The sequence below is a fragment of the Parasteatoda tepidariorum genome, chromosome 5 (assembly GCF_982258835.1).
Source record: "Parasteatoda tepidariorum strain Cologne lab strain chromosome 5, Ptep-v5.0, whole genome shotgun sequence".
Lineage (NCBI taxonomy): Eukaryota > Metazoa > Arthropoda > Arachnida > Araneae > Theridiidae > Parasteatoda > Parasteatoda tepidariorum.
This window is the reverse complement of record NC_141759.1, coordinates 66682695-66703522: the sequence shown is the minus strand read 5'-3', so window position 1 is coordinate 66703522 and position 20828 is coordinate 66682695. Positions and strand designations below refer to the sequence as shown.

The window sequence follows — 20828 nt, the reverse complement described above, 5'->3', positions numbered from 1 at the left end:
CCAAAGAAATTGGCTTATACTGTGACCTGTAACGATGCATTTTTAGAGTTGACAGAAACACAAAGAATTAATCATTTATTTTCGTTTTTTATTGCTTCCAAAATAATTTACAACGAAACTTATGGTGAATTATTAAAATTTTTGCATGAATAAAGCGAAGTAACAATTACAGTAACTTTCTATTTTGGCTCAATTTATATTTCACAAAAGAATTACTGCAGAATTCGTTGGAGGCATGTCGAGTTTGCTTCAAAAGTTATGTATTTTCAATCTTATCTTATCTGTATCTTATCATATCTGTATCTTATCTGTAAATTCGATAAGGCCACCTTTTTAAAAATTAAAATATTCATAGTATTTGATTAAGATAAATATTCTGGAAATAAATAACTTGCTTATTCAATAAATTTATATATATGTGTATATAAACCGGGTTCGTATCCCTGCGATGACTGGTCGATACGAATCCGTATCCGGCTTGTACTGACTACAGTGCTGACTTGAAATATGCTAAGTGGTAGACGGATCATAGGTTAGAGTCCCTTTGCCGTGAAGCTAGCCGTGGGAGGTTCTGGTGGTCTTCCTCTCCATGTAACGTAAATGCGGGTTAGTTCCATGAAAAAACTCTTCCACGAAAGCAAAATTTCACCTAATACTAGATCCAGAAGTTCCCATGTCTTCTGGATTGGGTTTAAAATTACAAGGCTACGGAGTTGAACATCAATAGTCGTAAACCCAAAAATTAGGTCGGCTGTTCAACAGCGGTTATAAAATAATTTATATATATATATATATATATATATATATATATATATATATATATATATATATATATATATATATATATATATATATATTCTATCTATAATTAAAAAAAGTATTAAATTATTTTTTTAGTCCTTTTCTAGCATTAAAACACTATTTCAATTGTAATTTAGAGCTCTCTTAATTACCTATGGAATCTACATGATTAATGTACAAATTCTTGTATATGCCAAATACGGCACTGAAACCCATTAAATTTGACTTTGAGAAAATGTTGAGATTGCTGAGTACATTAGATTATCATTAAAACGCTGAAACATAAAAGTTGTCAAATTAATATAAAGATATTATGAAAGATACATAATTTAAAATGCACTCATTAGAAGTTAATGAGAAGTCAATGCATGTGAAAGTTTTAATGGAACTTTCTGTGTGTGTAACTTATGTACAAAATTCGAAATAAAATAAATCATCCTGCTAATCAATCGACCCTATCGACGACTCTCATTTAAGTGTTTTACGGTTTATAATATAGACATGCTATTTCCAAGTTTAATTGGTAAATAATAATGCAAAAAGTATGTGTCTACTTTTCTAAAACCAGATGCAATTTTTATGTCTATTAGAGCTGGGAAAATGAGGGATTTAATTCACGATTTCTTAGGCTGTATTTATAAGTTTTTATTTTTTTTATTTTCTCCAGGAATTCACAAGAAATCTTGCTAACTAAATAGTGCTTATAAATAACTGAAAGAAAAGTTAAGAAAGCAATAAAAATATCTCGCATTGTTATTAGCATCATCAAATTGCTATTAGCTATGGAATTATCATGATGAAATTGCTAAAATAATGAATGCTGAATCAGACAGAAAAAAATTAAATTCTTAAGGCAGGGGTGTCAAATTCAAAAGCTAACTTGGGCCAAATAAACAATGCTTAACTTTAGATGGGCCGCAAAAAAAAAAAAAAAAATTCAATGTTAATATAATAATTGCTTGTTAATATAATAATTGCTTGCTCTGATAAGTACTTCCAAACATGGAAATAATTTCATATGCGAATTTTCGAGTATTTTCAAACCTTGCCGGTAAATATTTGTAAAATTCAGGCATAACCACTCATCAAATTCAGGCATCAGATTTGTGTCGCACTGAATCTCAATCACTTCCATTTGCATACTACTGGGTACTGAGTCTATATTTATTGAGAAAATCGACGAAAACAAACAAAATTTGTTTTCCGAGGAATTTTTAATTCTTTAAACCTTCTTTCAAATTCCGTTCTAAGATTTGAAATTTTTTCTGTGTATTTTTGATACGATGCAGTACCCCTGGAATTCCGTATTGTAAGGGTAAAAGTAAGAAAATATTGTATGATATTCCTTAAAAATATTAATTTAAGCTCTTTTTTTTACAACGCACGTACGAATAAGTTTGTAACGTATTTTTTTTCAAATTTAAATTTAACTATCTAAACCAGGGATGGACAAACTACGGCCCGCGGGCCAACTGTGGCCCGCCGGAAGGTTTTATCCGGCCCGCGGATATAATTTTAATTTGCCGATCAGTGGCAATATGCATAAACAATATACATCCATTTTCTTGTCAACTATTTAAAATTATTTCTGTTTTTCCTTTTTTAACAAAGTACTGATGACATTTTTACTTTCTCTATTTTTGTTCTACAAAACATAAATTGATGGAAATAGTTAGCACAGACAGCTTCAATTGGTAAAATGTTGAAAGCAGAAGTTCTTCATAGAATAGTCTTAGATTGGCTCTAACTAGCGTTTGTCTTTCTCGAGGAATCTAATATAGGTAAATTGTACTTCACATTTGGCAGACTACGCATTTTAAGATCCAACGAGCGGACAATCTGACAATCATCTGAAGCAGTTGTTTCTAAATATGCCAAAGTTTTACAAATCATTACCAAAAGCTGGTTTCCAAAATTTAATATTTCATGCCCAGAAAATCAGCTCTACGTTTGCTTAATCTTATATATGTGAACAAGAGTTTTCAACTTTGAACCTTAGAAAAAATCATTTCAGAAGTGGACTAACAGAAAAGCATTTAGCCTTGTTCCGTAAAATAGGCACATCTCACTTCGAACCTTAATATAAGGAACTTTTAAAAACGAAATCGCAATTTCATTCATCTCACTAAATATTTAAATTAAAACTTGTATATCCCTTTTTTTTTTAAATTTTGAAAGTTTTATTTGTCCCACCAAACATTTTTTTTCTCGATTTTTGGCCCTCGACCAAAAAAGTTTGCCCATCCCTGATCTAAACAAATATCAGTATTAATTTGCTATAATAATATTTTAAGAGTTTATCCAATAACTCAAAAATATTAATAATAATAAAAAAGACAATCCATTAATAAAAATAATCTTAAGTCCGTATAAACCTTCTAAAACTGTCTTTCTTAGGTTTAGCTTAATTTCTCATTCATTAAAAAATATATTTAACTGCTTGCTCTCATTTGGCTATACTTGTTTTATTTAAGGTGTCACATAAAAATTATACTATAGTACATTGTATAGAAAGCCCCTTATTTATTCGTCTTGTATGATTTAACGAATGGTATCTTAATTAGTTTGTCAGCTAAAAAATCGTTTAATTTTCTGTTCTCAGATAATTATTGCATTCATTAAATATTAAAACATTTTTACTTTAAGCTTTTTCATTATACTTTTGATTAGTCATTAATCTTGAATAATTAGTTTTTGAATTTTTTTTTTTGTTGCTCGAATTATTGTATTTTTTTTAAACACGACAGCTGCGATCTGTTTATTAAACGCAATTTATTAAGAAAAACGATTTTTTTCTTAAATCTTAAAATTGCAAATTATTTGCTATATCTTTTTCCATCAATCCAGGATACTATATATCAAAATTAAATTCTCCTTGTACACTTGATAACTAATGAAATTATTATCATTTTTTTTGATCTTCTACTTACAGAACTGCAGTTAAAAACTCAAAACACAGATTTATTATCATGGGATTGAAAGAAAAAAAGAGAGGTTACCACATAGTGACGGACTGAAAAAGAAATGTTGTACTTTTTCTCTAAAAAAAAATAGTCGTAATTTTATTTATATATTTTTTTTAACGGAATCAATTTTATCCTAGTTTTTGTCAAAAATATGTGTTGGCAATAAAATGGATATATTTATTTTAAATAATTCGCTGGCTAATAAGGTATCATGTCACACCACCATTTACAGAAAATAATCAAATGTATAAATATAAATAAAAAGTAAATGGTTTCGAGATACTAATGTTGAGATTTTTTTTCTCTAGTAAATCCCTCGAGCTCCCTCATGGTTGAAACATTGAAAAATTCTAATCGTCCACGAATATATGAATATATATATATATATATATATATATATATATATATATATATATATATATATATATATATATATATATATATATATATATATATATATATATATATATATATATATATATATATATATATATATATATATATATATATATACGCCAGTGGTTGCTACGCTAGTAAAAAATTAGTGTTTATTGCCTTTTTATCTCCGTTTTTTTCCCCCCTCCCTTTTTTTTCATTTTTTACAGTAACCTATTTTTCAGAATTTCATCTCTAGACGTTGCCTGAGAACGAATAAAAATTATTGTATACATGTTTCCTATTTTAATAGGGCTCCCACGGATCAGGGAAAACCAGGAATTGTCAGGGAATTTTATTTTGACTCTGAAAATCTTTGAATATTTAGGAAAAGTTGCAATCTTTTACGGAAATCTGGAAAATTCCTTCATTATGCCTGGAAAATGACCAGTCTTAAAATTGTTAGTAACTGTAATCAGTTATTGAGATTCAAGTTAAATAATTCTGACATTTATTACAACAATTTGTTGTGAAAATTTCACATTTTAGTCAAACTTGCATGTTTCCATCCTCATTCAAAGTGTTTTTTTTTTGTTTTTTTTTTTTTAAAGTAATACCTGTAAAGTCAGGGAATTTTTTTTTCTTTCTGAAATTGAGTGGGAACCCTGTTTTAAAAAAGTGTACTTGTTCGTTCCCACTATATTAGTGGTTGATCTTGAAGATATATATATTTTTTTATTTATTTATATCTGAAAATATAATAACACATGAAATTTTCTTTCTTTAATATTCCAGACACTTACCTTGGCAGTTTAAGTAATCCTTCTTTTTAAAATAGTAAGGCTCCGCAATCAGCAACCAACTATTGCGGTGTGGTAAATAGGGATTCAATTTGAACACACACACAGAGAGACACAAACTTGCGAAAAAAATAAATTCAGCACCCAGAAGACAAATAGGTAAAAATAGTTAAAATTAAAATCTAGGCCCATTCATCGCGTATGCCACGTGTTTTTACGGCCATTAATAATGAATATTTCCAACCCTGTCATTTGTAATAAAAATAAGATATTATTAATATTTTATATATTAGAGTAATTTTTATAGGAGGCAGCTTGAGAAGTAGGGGGAAAAAATCGACTATATCCCTTATATAGATGTGTTAAAACTACACACTACTATCCTTTGCCTCCCAAAACCTATGTATACCTGTGACTCCCCAACACTGTGATCTCGGTGTTCCCCCAGACTCCAGGAAGATCAGGATGGATCATGTGACGTCATTGAGGATGCGTGATAGCGATTGGAGGAGAAATATCGGACGGTGCGATTGCGGTTGAGTGTGGGAGTTGGGAAGAAGAGCAATTAAAGGGGAGAAGAGGGAAGGAATTTTGAAGTGGGTGTCATTACGTGAGCAGTTTTCTCTGGATTTTTTTTTTACCCCTTCTTTTATCAGACTTGCCCCTTCAAGGATTTTTTTTTCTTTATTTATTTTATTTTCCAAAGGTAGAAATTTTTGTTGTTTTGGCTCTTTTTTTTTTTTTAAAACGCTTTCAAATATCTTATCGAAAATGCGAGATTTTCTTTTAAAAATGCTTCCTTATGAATGGTTTTAGGCATTTTATGAGTAAAAAATATTTTTTTTTAAAATCATTCAAATATAGTCTATTCTGTTCTCTTTCCGTTTGGATGAATGATTATAAATTTTTATCATTTTCAATTACTTTATGGAGCATTGTTTTCAATCGATGATCCATAATAGTATCTGAATGTTCCAAAAATATCTGAAAAATATTCAATGTTAATTATTTGAAAGTTTTTTGTGTGTTGAAAAATTTGAAGCGTGGCATAATTATCCATTTATCGCATATTGAAGCATGCTAGTTTTTTTTTTTTAGTCTACATTCAAGTATTAATCGTTGCTAAAAGAGTAAATGAAACAAAGTGTTTGTATATATTTCATGTAGAAAAAATGTTTTCCCTTTCTATAATTGTTGTGTACATATAAATCAAGCGCTGTAGGGAAACTGCTCTACATTGCTATTGTTTACTAATGGTGTTTGATTTCAAAATGCACCGAAATTTTCTCTTTACTAAGGAAATATTTTACTAAATCACTGTTTTTTCTCTTAAAAAACAAGAATCGTCAAATTATCAAATTCGAAGTTCACCGAATATTTGGTTTTCAGTTTTCCCTTCTCCTTTGTAAAGTTTAAAAAAAAAAAAAATCCAACTATCCTAAATATTTTATGCATTGCGTATTAAAACACATGGATACTATGATTATCAAAGCAATAATAATTAAAGAAAAAGAAAGAATGTGATTATTTATTATCTATTTAAAAGTTACAAGTGAATAACAAATATAAAAAAATCGCACATCATATATTTTTAATTATGTTTGTTCAATCTGTGCTTTTTAAGATATTAAATGGTGAGCAATACATGTACTTATAAGATATCATAAGTTGTGTATTAGAGTGTCAAGCATTTCGTTACAAGCAAGAAAAAAGAATTGTATTGTCATTAATGTATATAAATATTAATGTGTGTTTTGAATATAAAGAATGGGACATTAGTTTTCTATTTTGAGTCAGTTTATCAATTTCAGGTGCCCCAATAGTTATAAAGATCGCTAACAACGCCATTTTTTCTATTAAAAAGTATCAAATAAATACCGAGGGTCATACGATAGTATAAGGTTATTAAAAATTTTGCGATTGCATTTTTATGGAATATTTTGTTCTCTGTAGTGTCATTCCCTTGTCCTGTAACTTCCCGCTTTGCTCATTAGGAGTAGTTGCTCAAGTCGTGCGATTTAAAGGTGTGAGACTTTGTTCATTAGTTTTTTTCCTCTTTAAAAAAAAAAAAAACTCAAAGGTTTTTGTCAATTAATCTTCTAACACCCACGTCTTAGAGAATATAACTAATTAACCGTATCAACGATTTTTTAGCTTCTATCGTGCAAAATTTCCTCCTAAGAATACTTATAAGGCAAAAAAGCTCCTTTGTGCTGTTTCACGCATAGTTGTGTACTACTTGTAATAAAAATCCTTTTTTAAAAATCAAAAAAAATCAAAATTACTTCATGAATGAATTTTGGATACCCTGTATACTGTACATATTCGTATGCTATGCATGCTTGAAAATAGCTTTTCGGGCGAACTTCTTCAATATAAATTTTAATAAGGGAACTGTAAACTCTTAATACATTGAGAATTTTCCCTACAAAATGTGTAGTTTGATATGAAGTAAGAGCTTCTATGCCACGTAAATCTTTTAAAATTACTTTGGCACAAACCAATAAATATTTTAATTATTTTCATATTTTAGATTAGCTATGTGCCCAAATTAAGAACACATGCTCACTTAACTTTCTGACTGCATACAAATAATCGATTACTTAAAATTCCCCCCATTTATAGAACCTCTACAACCCTTATTTGAAGACTCGTTAAAATTCTGAACTCCATTATCTCAAACAAAACTCATTAGAGAAAACTATTAATTAAATCATTAAGTCTCAGCAAATTTCTCTTCTCCCCTCCATCTTGAGGGTAGTAGTGATTCTTCGAAATCTCATGTAGTACTCTTCTATTTCAAGAGATTGTTGAATTATGTAGAAATTACTTAGAAAATTGTCTATTCTCCGTTTTGTTGTTCGTTGTTTGTTTACCCCCTGAAGCAAATATGGTGTTATGTTTTGAATTGGAGTTAATATGTTCCCTTAAATGTTTTTGTTTTGTAAACTTTTATTTTATTTATTGTTATTTTGCCTCTCTTTACCTTCATCGCTGACCAACTCCCACAATTGCTACGCAGTAATTTTTATTTCCTAACACCGAAATTAAAAATTCTTCCTTTAAAAAAGTCACGAAATTTTTTATTGTATATATATATATATATATATATACAGCCGACCCAATTTTTGGGTTTACTCTTACTAATTAATGTAACCTTGAAATTTTGAACCCAATCCAGAAGACAAAGGAAATCCTGGATCAAGCATTGGGAGAAATTTGCCTTCGTGGTGGACTTTTTTTGATGGAACTAACCCGCATTTGGGTTACATCGAGAGGAATACCACGAGAACCTCCCACGGTTAGACTGACGGCTAAGGGTCACGTGATCCGTCTACCACTGAGGATATTTCACTGTCAGCGCTGTGGTCCGTGCAAGCCGGATGCGGATTTGTATCGACCAGCCGTCTCCGGGATTCGAACCAGGTTCACCTCTTTGGAAGGCAAACACTCTATCCCCTGAGCCTTTTTATTGTATTGTCCTAAATTTGTTTCCTTAGATTTAGTTCCAAATTTTATTGAGCTGAAATTTAGACCTAATCATTTTGCGAGGTTACCGTATCAGCAACTCCATATACATTTTCGTTATTTTAATTATTTTTTAATTTTTGATTTCTCCCAAGTGATTGTTTAGTAATAGTGAAAAAAGTTATCTCCTAATAATGTTTTACAATTTTTTATTTAATTTTTAAAATGCATATGACAGTTTTGTATAAAACGTATTATTACAGTAAATATTTCTTAGGCTTTTGATAAGTATAAAACAGTAAGTTTAGATACTGATTTAACTATATTCATCATAATAGTTTGTGTAACAGTGTAATATAGGATTACTTGAAAATGAAGGAATTACTTTGTAATTAGTTTCAAACGTTTAGTTTGGTATAATTATCAAAGAAAAAACAATAATAACAGAGATTTAGGAATGTAAGTAAATATTACTGTAAAATGCCGTTAAGTAAGAAACAAATAATTAATTTACAGTAAAGAAATATTTTTGTAACTTTTATTAAATTTAATGTTTTATACCACCAACGGAATCCGGTTTATTGTTAATTAAGAAACCGTACCATGTGAATATTTTTGTCCAATAAGAATATAAATAAAATATATGTATATAAATATACATAATAAAAATGAGAAACGGTGTTTTTCGAATTCGTTTTTATGCCATATAAAGATATTAAAGCTATTTTTGAATACCCTGTCTAAAATTAAAAAAAAAAAAATAATCCTAAATGAATTTTGATTTCATGTTTATATATTTACACTTCAAGTTGTAATTTTCACAATTCTAAAGTCATTTAGTGGTGCTATCTAAATTCATTGGTTAATATAATAAGTAAATTGTTCCTAGGAGCGTTTAAAAAAAAAAAAAAAACTTAATGATTTTCTATTTAAGCAATTAGATAATTCTGTGTATTGAGTTTAAACTAGTGGTCCTTAAAGAATGAACAGTTTTAAAAAAGCCTTTGAATTTCATTTTTAAAATAGACAGGAAATCCTTGCTCCGAATTTTAATTTATTTTTTGGCTGCTTTAAAGCAGCATTTGTTTTATCACAAAATAGCTCAATTAACAATGAAGTGATAGTTAATCCTCAACGTTGCTTTGAAATTTTAAATTGTTATTTTCTGTTAATTAAATTACACTTATTGATTTGACATTTTCATGTCTAAAATCTATTAATAGAAGTTGAATGTAACTGATTAAATACTCAATAATAATAAAAGATTAAAATACCTCTTTTATTGTTAAGTTTTTGATCTTCATTAATAAAAGAAATTAAAAAAAAAACAATGAATAATGACCTTTATTTAATTCATGCCGATGTGACAGCTGAAAAAAAATCTGACTCTTTGATGAGGATCATGTTATGTGATTTGCCTGCTCAATAAAAATAGTTAGCCGATTCGAGTCATTTATTACTTTCCTTTAGATATATGTATATCCGGATAGGTATTTAGATGTATAGATATTTCTTCATTTCTCTTATTGCTTTGATAAATATGGTTGTTACGAAAATTCTTAATATTATTAATTATTTGAATTGTGTCCTCTGCAGTTACTTAAATAAACCAAAACTATTCTTATATATAATTGTGTACTCATTATTAAATGTCAAATATCAGACGCAATTTATTTTCATTGTTTTCAAAGTATATGTCTTTGTGGTTTTTTGTAGAAATAGTTTAACTTATTAATTATTATAAACAAAATTATCTTTTATATTTTGTCACCAACAGGCCGTAATGAGCTTTATCGACTGATTTCATGCATGCTATTATTGTTGCTGATATTTCACTTTATATAGCTTTACATTGGTTTTTTACTAAAATAATTTTTTTTTATATATTTACAGTTTTTTGTAATTAAACAGACTTTCTATAAGTCGTAAATTAAAGGATTATTGAATTACAATTTAATTTTTCGGAAGTTTATTTTTTTCACCCGTACACAAAGCTCACTGGAAAAAAATATTAATAATTGTAAATGCTTCTCGTGTTTAGATAGTGAAATAGACAATAAATTGTTTGTTATCAATAAAATTTTAACAAATTCGTTATGCGAAAATAAATAAATAAAATATTTTATTTCGCAGCTTCTTTTATATGTATATATATATTTTTATTTTATTAATATTATTTTTATTTGCTTATTTATTTGTATTTATTTTTCATTCTTTATTTTAATTGTTTTCATTAAAAATTTTTTTTGATTGCTGTTTATTTTGTTACTTCTTTATTATGATTGCTGTTTATTTTGTTACTTTTGTTAAAAATATTTTAACACTTCTGAACTGCATTTTTTTCTGCATTTTATACTTTTGCTACCTTAAGTTTTCTGTCTCCTTAAACAGTCTCTATCTTCCCCATCAGCGCTAATGTTCTGTATAATGCAAACACTACTAAAATGAGGGAAGAGTGGTGTAATTTTTTTCATCCTCTCTATTATTTTTTTCACAGTTTCTTTAGCAATTCGATCGTTTTTCTTCCTCTCCAACTTCTTTTTTTTTCTCTTTTTTTTTTTTCGTTTGAGATATTTTCGTGGTTTGCATTTGGATTTTGGTCTTTGTTTACCCGAACAAATGGTTGAGTAAGTTGTTTGGGTTTGGGATAAATTCCACCCCCATCTGATATAAATTTTGTTGTTGTTGTTGTGTTTTCGGATATGTTAGCTTTATATTTTCCGCTTTACAATTTCTCCCGATTTGTTTGGGATCTTTATTTATTCTCAATATTTTATCCCAAAAATATACATTTTTTTAAAACTACTCAAAACTAAAATATGTGTCTTTGAAAGAATGAGCTTAAAAAAATAGTAATCTTAAACCTGTTTTTTTTAAATTTTATTTTAAAGGTATTTATGTTTCTTCTCATTTTATAGATCCTTTTTTTTTTTAGAATGAACAAGATGGAAACTTTCCTTTTAATGTCACTTAATACTATTTCACCTAACATTATAAATTTACTTTACATTGATTTATAATTATTGAGTTATAATTTTCTAATTAACTGAAAGATTCAATTTAAGAATAAATTCGGACATTTGGAAAAAGTGAAGAAAAAAAAATTACGTTTCATGTTTTAAGTGTATATTAATCAAAATTGCGTTAAGGGTATTTTTGTTTCACTGCTAAGGTTTTTCTGTTGCAAGGAAGCAGTTTTACAGAACTAAAAGCATGCTGTTTTATTTATGCTACAAAGATGAATTAATTATAACAGCGTTGGAGTTGTATTTTGGCTTCTCTGCAAAGTGTTTTCTATTGCGTCGAAACAGTTTTACAGTCTTAGAAGCAAGTATTTTTACTTATATTTTTAGTGTACTATTTATTACAGTGTTGTAGTTTTATTTTTGCTTCTCAGCTGAGCGCTATCTGTTGCAGGGAAACAGTTTTGCAGAGCTAAAAGCAAGCGGTTTTAATTATGCTTCTAGGTTTATTATTTATAACAGCGGTGGGAGTTTCATTTTTGTTCAATACTAAGCGTTTTCTATTGTGGATAAACAGTTTTATAGTGTTGAATCAGGCGTTTTTGCTCATGCTTTTAGGTGTACAGTGCGCACAATAAAAAAAGAAGATTACCTAGAATATCTTTTGATCGGATCTTCACGTTTTAGGACTCAAGCTTAATGGTTGCTACTTCTAGATCAGTGGTTCCCAACTGGCGACGCGATGGCCGCATCCGGCCCGTGAAGCCTTTTTTTTGTGGCCCGCGAACTAAAATTTATTTTTTTTGCAGACAATTTTCGTAAAAAATCTTTATGGGTTCTACTTTTCTTTCTTTGAAAAAAAAAATAATTTCTTCGTTTCTGTGAAATTTATCATACCAACGATGCAAAAAAAAATTTTTCTCAGGTTTTGCTTCCAAGAAAATATTTATTCTAATACAAAAATAATCGTGTACGTTGCTCTTTTTTTTATTTCGTTTTTTTTTTGTATTTTGTGAATATAATTTAGCATGTGTGTATCAGAAATTTTCTCGAACAAATTCTTCGATTTAACTTTTTGAAACCACTAATTTTGGACGAAATTATTTACGCATGTTAGTTTTAAAGTTTAGTTGTAAGTTTTAAAATGAATAAAGGAGGTAATGAATGGTTATATCATGTTTTGATAAATGAATATCATGTGTTGATAAAGTTGTGGCCCGCCATTTGACTGGTGTTTTTAATTGCGGCCTCATGTAAGTTGGAAAACCCTGTTCTAGATGTATTACTACTTATAATAGCGTTAGGAGTTGTATGCTTGTTTTACTGCTAAGCGTTTTCTAAAACGGTGAAACAGTTTCATAGAGTTGAAAATTGGCATTGCTACTTATAAGCGCACCACTACTTATAATAGCTTTGGGAGTAGTGTTCTTGCTTTATTGCTTTTGTTAATTATTTAAGAATGCCAATGTTTTACTGTATAGAAGTGGTGTATACTAATTCGCTTCTGGCGATTCATCTGTAGATAATAATTCCGATATTATTGACTTCAATATCCAAATAAAATGCACAAATCAATAAATTAAAAAAAATAATGACCTTATAGCTACTACTACACATTATTTTTTAAAAGTGCAATTTTATTCTTCCGTAATTACCCTCTTGCAGCTTAAAAGAACATTTTGAAATCAATTAAAACGTATTGCTTTTTTAAATTATTGTTTTTAAATTTCTCTCAATGCTTACTGCCTAAATTCATCTTATAATTTAATAGTTGGATTCTAGTTTATTCAAACCGTAATGAACTAAGATAATCTCTTTCAGGAGGGAAAGATGCTTTGCATGATTTATTTCTTTTGTCATTCTCAGCTACTAAAATAATTTCAAAAATGTTACATTGATATAACTTTACGCGCTCAGTGTTTTGTATTTTTTTTTATTTATTTTTTTTTTTACAACTAATTCTTCAATTGTAGAAACTTGATTTTTATTTGTGAACAAAATCTAACGTGTTTAATAAAATTCTTTTAGATAGATTAAAGGATTAGTACGGCCAATCTATTTATTAGTTGTAATAACTACATAAACTTAATTTCTTTCGAGGCGAGAATGTCTTGCATTTTATCGAATTTTGTGTAGAAGAAAAATATTTTTAGCTCTTTCCTTTTCATATTTATAGACGTTTTTAAATAATTTATTTAACAGGAAATTTGTTTGTTCTCTACTGAGCATCCTTTAGTGTGATAAAATGATTTTTCTGTTTTCAACTTTATGTTATTCAGTTATTATGTTGAATGAAATTATGGTGAATGAAAAAAAAAAAATGAGTACCTTTGCTGTTGTTAGGTGATATGTTTGCATTTCGTCAAAAACGTTATTTATTAAGAGAAATTTTGTGAAGTGTTATGCACACACACGTCTTCCTCTAAGTTAATGTTATTAGAGTTTCACAGAGCAAGCCTAAATTTTCTCTACAAATCACAATCTCGCAAAGGGATAGAAATTAAGAGCATTGCGGTTAAAGTAAGACAAACACAATGCAAAAGCTCTCTATTCCTCAGTACTCGACGTTTGTTTTCTTAGGTAATACGGCATATTTAAATTAGAATTACAATTTAACGTATTTTTTAAATTCTTCCTTTCGTTTTATGTGATATTTCCCCTCATTTGGTAAAAGCGCTTTCCGAGTTTTGCTGCACAGCGTCTCCTAGTGTAGTGAAACAGTTTTACAGGGTATAGAATGCAACTAGCGATCTCATTTGAAGACTTCATTTATATAAAACAATTAACCTTAGTTGTGACTTATGTGCGATAATTTTTATTTTCTTAGGTAATAAGGCATGTTTAAAATGGAATTACAATTTAACGTATTTTTTACTTTCCTTCTTACGTTTTATGTGATATTTCCCCTCATTTGGTAAAAGCGCTTTCCGAGTTTTGCTGCACAACGTCTCCTAGTGTAGTGAAACAGTTTTACAGGGTTTGGAATGCAACTAGCAATCTCGTTTGAACTTATAGACTTTATTTATCTAAAACAAATAACCTCAGTTGTTGGCTTGTGTGTTAAATTTTTTATGTAATAAAAATACTTTTTTAAACACCACTTACCAATTAACGTTTTGTATGATATTTCTCACTTTTTGGTTGAATCGCTTTCCGAGTTTCGCTGCACAGCGTCTGCTACTGTAGTGAAACAGTTTTATAGGCCTTGGAGCCACAAACTATCATTAACTGATGATTTTACTGGTGATAAATCGTGTTTAAAAGTCAATTAAAACTTGCCAGCAATAACTGCTTGTTTTTTACATAAAAAAATTATTTAAATAAAAATCTTCATATTCTAATAATATAATTAATCATTTGTATGCTTAAAAAGTGTGGAGTTTATAATTTTATATAGTTTTAAATGTAGCTTCGTTTTTTATTGCATGGTATTTTTTGCTTTTTTTCCCTAAAGAAAAGTATTTTCTTACACTGGAAATCCAGAAAAGTTATTATTTTTTATTTATTTTTAACCAGTGCTATCCGTTTTGCGTCATGTTATTTGAAATAGAAAAATTGTATTTCTTTTGCAGCTGTCTTCCAGTTGGTATTAATTTAATGGTTTGGCGAAGAACAATGGCTCTTTCATGTATACAGTGATTGTTTTTTATTTTTAATATTAAATTGCATATATATTTATGACATGGATAAAACTTTTCGATAGAGATACTTTTTACACAACGGTTTATTTCTGTAAAAATGATGCCTATTGTAAACGATGTTAAAAGAAAAATGTCCCTAAAAACTTTTTTTTTTTAAATGTAACAAACAAAATGCTTAGAATTCATATTTTGTAAGAAGTATTGTTGTCATTCATACGGAATTTTTAAACTATTCCCGTATTTGCTAAATTCAGTTTACTTTGTCAAATTACGTTTCCGTTCTTTTACAATTTATATAAAAAGTATTTTGGACGACCAGTAGAAGGATTTTCTATTGTCACACGGTAACACGGGATCAAGCTACTTAAAATAATTTTATTTCCTTATATTTATTAGTCGCCGTTGGCGAACAACTTGGCTACCTTTCAACATTACCTTGTACAGAGTTGGCCGTTGATTACAGTAATCGATTACAACTGTAATTGATTACAGATAATTACAGCTATGTAATCAATTACTTGTAATCACGATTACAAGTAATCAATTACTTGTAATCGTGATTACAACTTTCAAAAAATTTTGATTACAGCTGTAATCATGATTACTATTTTGATTACAGTAATCAATTACTTGTAATCACGATTACAAGTAATCAATTACTTGTAATCGTGATTACAACTTTCAAAAAATTTTGATTACAGCTGTAATCATGATTACAATTTTGATTACAGTAATCAATTACTTGTAATCATGATTACAAGTAATTGCGATTACAAGTAATCACAACAGAAACGATTACAAGTAATTATGATTACAAGTAATCAAAATATATGATTACATGTAATCATGATTACATGTAATTTGATTACATGTAATTGTGATTACTTGTAATCAAACTATACGATTACAAGTTATTACGATTGTATACTATAGTCAAATTTTTTATGTAAGTATTCATGTGTTTACATATTTTTATGTACATAGAATGTACACACGCATGAACGTACAATTTGCGATTCCTATACATACAATGTATGCACAAACGTTGTTTGTACGTACAATATTCATAATTATATTGTAATATACTTAATGCAATGCGCATATGTTTAGTACATATAATTATGCATTTATGATACATGTACGCATGTATGTTAGTTTGTACAAAAAGGCAATGTTTTGTATCTTTGTATACATAGACAATGCATGTATGAAGGTATATGAAAATAATGTTTATGCGTTTGCATGCTTTTATGTACTTAAGTGCATATATTGTATAAATTTACGATAATAGCACGTATATACAATGTACGTTTGTATATAAAATTGTACTTATTTGCGTACAATATGTAAAAATGTTATTTAAAGGTACAATATATGCACATAGTTGCGTAAATAAAATGCGTACATGTATACATGCATATTTATATGTACATCGATGTATGTGCACGCAAAGTATGTACTTATGTACAACTTACATATGTGCTTGTATAACTACATACTTTGTTAATACTTATGCGCATGTAATGCATGGATGTACAAAAAAATAGTTATATGCACAATGTATGCATGTGCATACAACGTATACATGTACATAATTACAAGTAATGTACAAATACGTGCGTACATTTAAATATATGTAATTACAATATACACATTTATGTGCATACATTAAAAAAATTTATATGAGTAAAGTTATTAAAATTTGTTTTAAAATTATTCTAAGGTATATGAAACTCGACCTCATATTTTTTAGAAAGCAAACGATAATTTTATTTGGAATTTCTAAATATTAATTCCACACATAAAATTTACCGTTTTTCTTACCATTTGAAAAATTTCTATGAATCATGCATTATGTTATAAAAAAATAAATCTGTATTGTCAAACATTTCATGAAAATACCTGAAAATAATTTTTTATTCAGAGAATTTCAAAATGATATAGAACAATTAAAGCTGAAAACTAAATTTAAATATCGTTTGATTTTGTCATTTAACTTGCTTGAGTCATTAAAAGTTAACTTACATGCATTTTATTTATTGCATTGTACACATATTTAGACATAAATGTAATGACATAAATGTATGTACGCATGTACAATGTATGTACATACATTCATGTATTGTACGTGCATATATAGTACATATGGATATGCATACATGGAACATACGTCTATTGTACATGCGTGGATACATTCATTGTACATATATACATTGCACCATATGCATAGATAGGGATAGCATGCATGTACACATGTAAAATTTGTACGAAAGAATTATGCCCAATATATTTATGCACATACGTACTGTATATGTACACACATATGTACATTATATGAACATTATATGTTCATTTCATCATATGTACATTATATGAATATACATCTGTACGCTATATGTATATACATCTGTACGCTATATGTATATACATCTGTACAATATATGCATCTCAAATGTGTGTATGTGCGTACGTTATGCATGCCGAATGCATGTATGAATATATGTGAAATATAAATACGCCCAATGTACGTACAATAGTTCACAAATGTATTATGCATATTTGGATACTTACATTGAGCATGAACATATTATGTACATGTACATAAATACACTGGACATGCATATCATATACATGTATACATACATATATTGTACATCCTACAGATATACCTATATTGTACATGCATACATATATTGTACTGTTCATAAATAAATTGCACATTCATGCATGGGACATACATTGTACAGACAATGTATGTATGTTCGTACAAACACAAGTACTTGTATATACATGCGTACATGAACATAGATATACATTTTACATACACAAATATTTGCATAAAATGCATATATTCATTGTGTATAAATGTACATGCCTACATTGTTTGCACATACATACGTAATTATTATCTATATACATACGTACATATATTTTATACCTACAATATAAGTGTATGTACATGTGTGTGATACTAAAATGTCTGAACATATGCACTAGATAAAATCATATGTACATACATTTCAGTTACATTCATTTGTACGTATACAAATACGTACAAAATGCAGTACATGTTAATACGTGCAAAATGTATCATTATAAAATACATTCTACTATCTACTGTAAAATATAATTATTTATAAGAATACAATAGCCTTGTAATCGTGTAATTAGATTACATGTAATCATAATTACATGTAATCAAATTACATGTAATCATATATTTTGATTACTTGTAATCATAATTACTTGTAATCGTTTTTGTTGTGATTACTTGTAATCGCAATTACTTGGAATCATGATTACAAGTAATTGATTACTGTAATCAAAATTGTAATCATGATTACAGCTGTAATCAAAATTTTTTGTAAATTGTAATCATGATTACAAGTAATTGATTACTGTAATCGACTATGTAATCATGATTACAGCTGTAATCAAACTTTGTAATCACGATTACAAGTAATTGATTACTGTAATCAATATTGTAATCATGATTACAGCTGTAATCAAAATTTTTGAAAATTGTAATCATGATTACAAGTAATTGATTACTGTAATCAAAAAATGTAATCGATTACATTTTTGGCCAACTCTGACCTTGTACAGCATATAAAACTTTAATGGTAACCAAGTGGAAAGCAGACCACAACTTAATTTTAATTTTCTGATACTTGAATTCCTTCTCCAATCCTAACACCCTAATTAGTTTTAAACAACATATTAACCAGATTTTGCTAATAGTTGTGCGCGGCTTTGTTCGCGCGGAAGTGCTTTGATTTTAACTTTAACTATCTTCAAGAGATACTGTCTTTATGCATTGAATTTTAGTAATTTAAAATCTGTTAGGCAGCCATTAAATCACATAAACCATCGTAAGTATGTGTCCGCAACTGAAGTATTAAAATAGAAAACTAATTGCTCCATTATGTATTGTACTACTTCCTGTATATATATATATATATATATATATATATATATATATATATATATATATATATATATATATATATATAAAGTTCAAAATGAAGAATAAAACAAGGAGAAATTAAAGACATATGAAAAAAAGGGGCTAATAATAAGTAATAAGTAAAAAAATAACAAGCAACAGTTAAAAAAAAAAAGGATAAAATTTTATTTAAAAAGCCGGAAAAAAAGATAATCTTTTCATCAGCCCACACGATTATATCCGTACAGCATAGCACTGATGAAAAGATTATATCTTTTTTTCCCGGTTTTCTAAATAAAATTTTATCCCCCCCCCCTTTTTTTTAAACTGTTGTTCGTTATTTTTTTACTTTTTACTTATTATTTCCCCCCTTTTTTTCATATGTCTTTAATTTCTCTTTGTTTTATTCTTCATTTTGAACTTTTATATATATATATATATATATATATATATATATATATATATATATATATATATATATATATATATATATATATATATATATATATATATATATATATATATATACACAGTCCAGTCACATTAATGTGACCACCTGTCAAAAGCCAGAATAACCACCTTTGGCAGAGTGGACCGCTGTGAGACGTGCAGGAAGAGAGTCAGCTAGATTTCTGAAGGTGTTCACTGGGATATTGAGCCATGCCGACTTCAGTGCCATGGCCAGCTGCGCTAAATTACGCTGTTGAGGATATGTGGCGCGAGCAACCCGATAGAGGTGGTCCCACAGATTCTCGATTGGGTTTAAATCCGGAGAGTTTGCTGGCCAGGGAAGTACGGTAAACTCATCCTTGTGCTCTTCGTACTACGCACATACACTGTGAGCTGTATGACACCTCGCATTATCCCGCTGGTAGATGCCATCATTCTAAGGAAAAATCATTCGCATGAAGGGGTGGACATGGTCCGCAAGGGCAGATGCGCACTAGTGCTGATCCATCGCTCCTTCCACAATGATGAGTGCACCCAGTGAATGCCAGTAAAACATTCCCCAAACCGTAATGCTCCCTCCTCCAGCCTGGATCCTTTCGGCAATTGTTGCAGGGTGTTTGCTTTCAGACATTTCATGCTGTATACGCCAGCGTTTATCCGTCCGATGGAGCATAAAACGTGATTCATCGAATAAAGCCACCTGTCGCCACTCTGTGGACGTCCAGTTGCGGTACTGGCATGCCAATTCCAGCCTTCGTCGCCGATGAATAGCAGTCAGCATAGATGCATTAACCAGGCTTCTGCTACGGAGGCCCATGCGCAGCAACATTCGCTGAACCGTTGTTGAGGATACACACTTGGTAGCCCTTGGTTCATCTGGGCGGTCAGTTGCTCAACAGTTGCACGTCTATTCACCCGAAAGCGTCTCCGTAGCTTTCCTTCGCCTCTGCCATCTATAGCCCGTGGTGCACCGCATGTGGCACGCCGCTGATTTTGGATAGTGCCATTTTACCATGCACGGTATACTTTCAACACGGTGGTACGAAAACAGTTCACAAAATTGGCCGTTTCCGAAATGCTTCCACACTTGGCCCGAAAGCCAATAATCATACCCTTTTGGACGTCGGATAAATCGCTACGTTTTTGCATTACGCCAACGCTTGAAATGCTTTCCGATGCCCTAGGACATCCTTTACATGCACTCTACTGTAATATGCTGCCACCTGCCTTCTGTGATTGGTTATTTCACGTTGACGTCGAAGATAGGGGGTGGTCACATTAATGTGACTGGACTTTGTATATATATATATATATATATATATATATATATATATATATATATATATATATATATATATATATATATATATATATATATATATATACACTGGTTATCATAAATTAAGGAAAATTCACAA

At 29.2% G+C, this 20828-nt stretch overlaps 2 protein-coding genes across 5 annotated transcripts in view; one reads left to right on the top strand and one right to left on the bottom strand.

Moving 5' to 3' along the window:
* The window catches only part of LOC107455694 (uncharacterized), a 76877-nt gene extending 71500 nt beyond the window's left edge, over positions 1 to 5377 (bottom strand). For all 4 annotated transcript variants that reach the window (XR_011637622.2, XR_011637623.2, XM_016073337.5 and 1 more), the window contains exon 1: positions 4946 to 5377. The gene's annotated coding sequence lies outside the window, so the exon portion shown is untranslated. The remainder of the gene's footprint in view (positions 1 to 4945) is intronic.
* The window catches only part of LOC107455693 (midasin), a 298299-nt gene that overhangs the window by 159783 nt on the left and 117688 nt on the right, over positions 1 to 20828 (top strand). The gene's annotated exons all lie outside the window — the stretch shown is intronic.